Here is a 7,154-nt window from a genome sequence, read left to right on the forward strand (position 1 = left end):
TTGTCAATCTTTAACTTTCATTGTTTCGTCTTTATAGATATTTCAATTGGAAGCACAAAATATGGACATTCCGACATTATATTACTGAAAAGATGAATGGTGAGCAAATTATATGCCTAACAAACTTGGAAATTTCATATAGCTTAATTTAAGTGGATTGATGCTTATTTTTGTTAACATTCCTAAACCATTGCATTTCTCATTAGGGTGGATCATTAATGGTTGGTGAAGCATACTATGAAGAAAGGTTTGCATGGTAAATGACTTACACTTATTGGCATCCTTGTATCAAGAGTGAGCTATAAGGTATTTTTTTGACTTAAAGCTTCTTTTGACTATTAATATTAATAGATATATAGGGCTTTGATACAAAAAAGGCCTGCTGCACATGTAGCTGCTAAAGTGATGGAGTAAAATTTTACTGAAAGTGCACATCTAAATATTTGTGTTAAAATAGAAGATATTTTCGTTCTTCTCTTCAAAGATCAACTTTAACTAAATGTTTGGTTATTTTTTATCTAGACTTTTCATAGGCTATGCAGAACCCAAAACTATGGGATGTGAAATGGAGTCATCAACAAACCATTAAGACAAACTCACGATAAGGGAATTTCAGATTATTGTTTTCTGATTACATTTTCCCGTTCCTGGACTTGTGGTGCTTGGCATTGTTCATGAGGGATATATTTGCACTCCAATTTTCCATGCTTTGGTCACCCCCTCAACCAGACACTACTAGGATGATCACATCCTTCTTTCTGGTGCTCCTAGCATGCAGGGGCACCAGGAGGCAGGCAGTTAGCAGCACTATTCCAGCAGAGTCCAAATCAATGAGACCCCAGGGCATTCCTCTGCCAGTGAGACTCCTGCGGAGTTGTCAACTCAAATCATGAGATAAGTCTTGCCTTTCTAGTTGGCACTCCTCTGCATCTAGAGCTCAGCAGCAGCTTGCTTCCTTGAGATGGCAAGATATTTGGTGGATGATGGATCAGTTCTTCCTCCAATACTTCTGGACTGTCTTTTATCATGGTTGTTTTCTCTCTGGCCTCAGATGCCAATTGAGACACACATATAAAGGTTGTTGGCCCACAGAGAGCAGTGTTTCCTCCTCTTCAGGCGATAGGTTAAAGGAGCACCGGGATTTCTTCCCCTTCCCTTGTACCCCCTTTCATGACATCCCTAAAGGGCATTTGGCTTTTTGCCTGTCGTAGGGCTTGTATCACTCCAATTTTTTTCCCAGCATTGTTTTCCAGCTTCTAGAGATTAGATTTGTTTTGGCTTTATATAAGAGTGGCCCTTGCGCTTCCATGTTGTATTGATACTGTTGTACTTAGCAGTCCTGTTAGTCTCTTTGTGGTCATTTGTTGGATATTAATATAGTTATTTTATCTTATGAGGATGTTTGTCTTTAATGTCAAAGAAACTTCATTGAAATGCCTGTGATTATTCTTTATTTTCTTTATCCATTCACCTTGGGATGGTCACAAACTTTTTTTCCAATGTGGGTTTTAGTTGTTAATTTCTGAACCTGACAACTGGTAATTAATTCCCAGCAGATTTTGTGTCTATGGAATAAAAAGATAGCTGAGTTCTTAACATAAACATTCAGCAGAAGCATGATCTTAACCAATCTCAATCACACATTTGACACATACTAATTCTGCCCAATCAAATCAGTTCTTCATTAAATCCTAATCAGAATCTATTTGGGCTCCCATTCTGGGATAATGACCCATGATGAAATTTGCAAATACAACATACCCTGGATCTGATCCAGCTAATTAAGCCCTATCCTTGGCTGATTTGGATCTTCTATGCTGCACCCTTCCACCTTCTCGGATCCGACACACTTGAGGGGAAGTCCTTCTCCACTCAATCACTGAGATCTCCTCTCAAGTCTTGTGCTCACTATCTGGCGTGTTTTCTCCTCTCCTTAGCCTTGCTTTTATAACTTCTCATTGAGCTAAATCACTAACCCTAATCTCCAAAGTGATGGATGACTGGATTAGATCTTGCTTCACTTGAGATCAACGATTGAGATTGAAACATAATCAGTAAAGTAAATACTTTTCGTAAGTTTCTCTAGCTCAATAGCCAACATCATTAGTTATGTGCTTTGCCTGAGTTAGGCTCAGTCTAATTTATGAAAGCAACTTACTCAATACTTGAGCAAGTATCCTAAAGATACTTTGGGCGACTTCTGCACACCTAGACGCTTAGGCATGTGTAGAAGTACTTGCTTGAGCTACAAACATCAACATTAGTAATTCTGCGTCCGTACTTATTTTAGTATTCAGAGCAGGTTTTGGTTTGTCATCTTATCAATCAAATCATGTTTTTTTAATGTTTATTCACTGTGGTATTTCAGTTGGTCATTATCGTGGTTGACGTCCTTGTTCAAACTTCAGTGTGGTTGATTGATATTTTCATTTGTCTTCTGCCTTTGAACTCATAGTTTGCTTCATTTTGTAGGTTTAGTTGGAGGATGTTCTAATGTGTTTCTTTTGGAGGTTGTTTCTCTCGGTTTTTCTTGATTTTTATTACATTTGTGCCTATTTGTCTGGGTTCTTACATCTCTTTGGTTTTCTTCAATTTCTAATTTGCTGGTGTATTCCTTCCCTTCCCTTTTAACCTTTTTTATTTGAACTGGGTCATTATGTATATTGTCATCATTTTGGGTGCTGTATAGGGTGGAAAATCAACATTGTGGACCTGTAGGGGCCATGTTCAAGCCTGATCTTAAAATCCATTGAGCACGGTCAAAGTTGAAAATTCTTTGTTTGAGGGCTTAAACAACATTTTTTGAGGTCAATCTATGGAGACTTACTCTTAGCATACAAACAAACTTAAGAACTCTTTGTTTTTTTTGGTTGAATTTTTAATTTTATTTAATGTGAACTGGCAGAATCGACATTTAAGGTGGGCTCATAGTTGCGTGGCATATGTTTGATTCCAACTGCTGCCAGTATAACCTCCAGGCATACCAATGTGGCCCCTCGTGGCACACAGGGCTAGTTGGTGGTTTGAACCATCAACATCACAATGAGCGCTTTAATAATGCACCCTATTTATTGCCAACTGATCTACACCCTAAGGGCCTTAAGAACTGCATGTTGAAATCAATCCGGGGTTGCTCCATCTGGTAGGGTGTGGTCTACATGACTGTTACCGACCACCAGGCTCCTCTGCCATATTAGCTTTCTCATCACTTTCTGTGTCCTCTGCCACTGCTTCTGAGTGCCAAATCACATCGGTCAGGATATTGCATTTCTTCTCCATCTATTCCAATTTAGTAAGGACTTCATTATGTTGGGTGTTCTTAAGCTCCAAAATCATGGCCATGAATATCTTCATATGCCAATATAGTTTTACTCAATGTTGCAGTTATCGTTATCGGGATATTATCGACGAGGGGAAAAAATCGGAAAAAAATCGTAAAAATCGGGAAAAAATCGTAAAATACAAAAATATTCATTTTTTCCAACTTTTTTAATATCTAAAGCATCTACAACATAAAATAAATACATTGACACATAAATATGATAAAAGAACTAATATATAAGATGTGTAATATCATTTCTAGTGCTACATCACACATAACAGTGAATCATGTCCTGAATAGTAAGTCCTGACTCCTAAGTCCCAACTCAGCCTCAAAATATCAACAAAAATATAATAATGTATCTCATATCATGAGTCATAATGTCATATACAATGAAATGAACCAAATAACTAAAGTCTAATACTACTGATTTCCTCTGCCCCTCTAGATGTAGATGCTGGTGGAGTTGGCAGTGGACTCTGCTGTGCTCTAGAAGCTGAAGAACTAGGAGCTACAGGAGGTAGACCACGTCCTCTACTGGTGATAGGGGTAGCCTGGGTAGGGTGTGTCACCTCCTCCTACTGTTGCTCCTCCTCTTCAAAAAATCGAAGAATTTTTTTTTCAAAGACTTTTTCCCAAAAATTCGCGATTTTTTCAAGTTATCGCGATTTTTTGTGAAAAAAATATTAGCGTAAAAATCAGGTGATAATATCGCCAAACTCAAAAAATCACGATTTTCCGATATTATCGCGATAATATTGCGATTTTTGCAACACTGGTTTTACTAGCTTGAGGAATTTGGTATCTCTGCTTCTGGAGGAGTTGAGGTCGGGTACCGAGGGGATGATTTCTTTATGCACTTGATTATTAGAGGTTCATCTTCTCTTTTGACAAACCATTTCCTCAATCTCCTCCACTTCTTTCTTAATTTTAGAGGAAAACATGATGTGCTAGTGTTCGACTATTTCCTTCACCACTACCTTGGCATTATTCAATGGAGGACTAGAGCTCTTGTTTATATTGCCTTTGCATTTCTAGGGTGCCCCTTGTGCAGTCCTTGTTTAGTGTCACCTTTTTCAACTTGATTGCTGCTAGCCATTGTTCTCTAACAGCAGCAGTGGCACCTTTCTTTGGGCTAGATCATCACAAAAGAACCTTGCTTGTTTCAGAGAAACAACCTCCACCACAAATTGAGACTCTTCTTGAGTGCGTAGAGTAGACAACACTCAGTTCATTTACTTTTCAAACAAAAATTAATGAAACTTTCGAAAGGCCTCATCCCTTATACTATGTGGTTTACATTAACATGGCACCGATATACATCATTTGCTATGTATCCCAGTCTTCGAGGCTTTGACTACCATGGTAATGGCTTGTCTTGGTACAAGATACATCATATTAATGTAGGTTTGGGGAGTTTGAGCCATGATACCTCTCCATTTCCCTTCCCCTCGCTACTGTATCCTTCACAAACACCAACGTGCCAACCAATCCCTACTATTATGCTACTGACATATTGCTTCTTCCTCTATTCACCTCCCTAGCACCCCATTTGGGGGAATGAAATTGAAATTTTTATCAACTTGGAGCTCAAGAGATTAATGCATAATCAATTTTAGGTCCATCCAATTATTTAGGTTTGATCCAAACATCTTCTACCAAATACTTCTAGTGAAGTTGCATGGTAAGGAACCATACTCATTTCATAATGAAATGTCACTTATTGGATTTGACTTATCCTTGTTGGGCCAAAATTGAAACCGAAATGCCTAATTGTTTTCATTAGAAAGGTACCCTTTTTTGTTTATGATATTGCTGGAAATTATCACTTAACAACGGCTTTTGATAGGCTTAAACATCCCATCTCACTCGCACTCGAAATCTGTGTTTTCTTAAACTAAGGTTTAATGATTGAGATTGAATTGCCATTTTTTTTGAACTATCTAGTTGATAATTCTGGTTAAGGTCACGAGAATAATTAATTTGAGCATGATTTTTCTTTCTTCTTGTAGAGATTATTGGTGATTGTATGCACAACCAACTATAAACACAAGCTTTTGCAACACAAAAATTATGCAAGTGATAAGCCTTGCATTTGAAATTCTAAAGGACGATGTATTAATCCTTTTTTGGCCATGAAAACTGGTCTTTTGAGATCTAACGTATGCATTATATGGGGAGAATCTTTGTATGTTAGAAGCATGAACTGTATCTGTATATAAAGGGTTTACCATCTTCATTCATAGAGTTAATAAAATAATTAGTTTGTCAATCTCTAACCTTTATTGTTTTGTCTCTATAGATATTTCAATTGGAAGCACAAAATATGGACATTCCGACATTATATTACTGAAAAGATGAATGGTGAGCAAATTATATGCCTAACAAACTTGGAAATTTCATATAGCTCAATGTTAAGTGGATTGATGCTTATTTTTGTTAACATCCTTATACCATTGCATTTCTCATTAGGGTGGATCATTAATGGTTGGTGAAGCATACTACGAAGAAAGGTTTGCATGGTAAATGACTTGCACTTATTGGCATCCTTGCATCAACAATGAGCTATAAGGTTTTTTTTCATTTAAAGCTTCTTTTTGACTATTAATATTAATAGACATATAGGGCTTTGATACAAAAAAGGCCTGCTACACATGTAGCGGCTAAAGTGATGGAGTAAAAATTTATTGAAAGTGCACATCTAAATATTTGCGTTAAAATAGAAGATATTTTCGTTTTTCTCTTCAAAGATCAACTTCAACTAGATGTTTGGTTATTTTTTATCTAGACTTTTCATAGGCTATGTAGAACCCAAAACTATGGGATGTGAAAAGGAGCCTTCAACAAACCATTAAGACAAACTCACGATAAGGGAATTTCAGATTATTGTTTTCTGATTACATTTTCCTGTTCTTGGACTTGTGGTGCTTGGCATTGTTCATGAGGGATGTATTTGTACTCCAATTTTCCATGCTTTATTCACCCCCTCAACCAGACACTACTAGGATGATCACATCCTTCTTTTTGGTGTTCTTAGCACGCAGGGGCACCAGGAGGTAGGCAATTAGCAACACTATTCTAGCAGAGTCCAAATCAATGAGACCCCAGGGCATTCCTCTGCCAGTGAGACTCTTGCGGAGTTGTCAACTCAAATCATGGGATAAGTCCTGCCTTTCTAGTGGGCATTCCTCTGTATCCATAGCTCAACAACGGTTGGAATTTCTATGTCTAACACGTTAGAAATTCTTCCTGCATTATTTGGTTTATTTCACCTAATTATTTATTCCTTAACAAGTTATTTGACCATATAAATACTGAAAATAAACACAAATGCAGTCTCAACTCATCTATAGATCAACAAATGAAATAATAGACAAACACACAAGGGACACCGTTATTTTTGGATAATCGTCCTTGGAAAATACCAACTTGGGAAAATCGGTGCAGCAGTTCTGAGGTTTTTATTATTAAGTAGCTTTCTTGAGTACAACTAGGGTGCCAAACTGGCTCACCCAATAGTGATTTCTATCTGGCAGTGGTACCTCTTCTCGGAAGCAAATATTCAGCTTCTCAGCACTAGTTTGCCCCACGAAAATCCTTCCGACACTTCTCCAAGGCTCTGCATCAGCCCTGCTAGCCTATGTGTAGCTCTGGAACCCTCTGCGTCAGCCCTCTACCTCTCTGCGTCAGCTTTATGGCCCTCTGTGTTACCCACGTAGGCCCCTCAACCTCTGCACAGTCTCTGGCTGCCTTTGCGTGGCTCCTGCTGGCTCTGCGTAGCCTCCTCAATCACTATGCTTGCCCTCTGGCATTATCTTTGCCACTCTACTAT

The 7,154-nt window shown here is 38.0% G+C and overlaps 1 pseudogene across 2 annotated transcripts in view; it reads left to right on the top strand.

The window, feature by feature from the left end:
* Nucleotides 1-5,849, top strand: part of LOC149156759 (putative pentatricopeptide repeat-containing protein At3g13770, mitochondrial pseudogene) — an 82,214-nt pseudogene extending 76,365 nt beyond the window's left edge. Inside the window, exons 3-6 of one of the 2 annotated variants that reach the window (XR_016262335.1) lie at nucleotides 38-99; nucleotides 207-306; nucleotides 5,625-5,686; nucleotides 5,795-5,849. The product of XR_016262335.1 is annotated as a putative pentatricopeptide repeat-containing protein At3g13770, mitochondrial pseudogene, transcript variant X1 (transcript). Of the gene's footprint in view, nucleotides 1-37; nucleotides 100-206; nucleotides 307-5,624; nucleotides 5,687-5,794 lie in introns of those variants that run through there. The other variant, XR_016262336.1, reaches the window with a different exon arrangement.
* Nucleotides 5,850-7,154: the final 1,305 nt, after the last annotated feature.

Source organism: Pinus tabuliformis, chromosome 9 (genome assembly GCF_031772625.1).
Source record: "Pinus tabuliformis cultivar Carrire ecotype Pingquan chromosome 9, CPIR1, whole genome shotgun sequence".
Lineage (NCBI taxonomy): Eukaryota > Viridiplantae > Streptophyta > Pinopsida > Pinales > Pinaceae > Pinus > Pinus tabuliformis.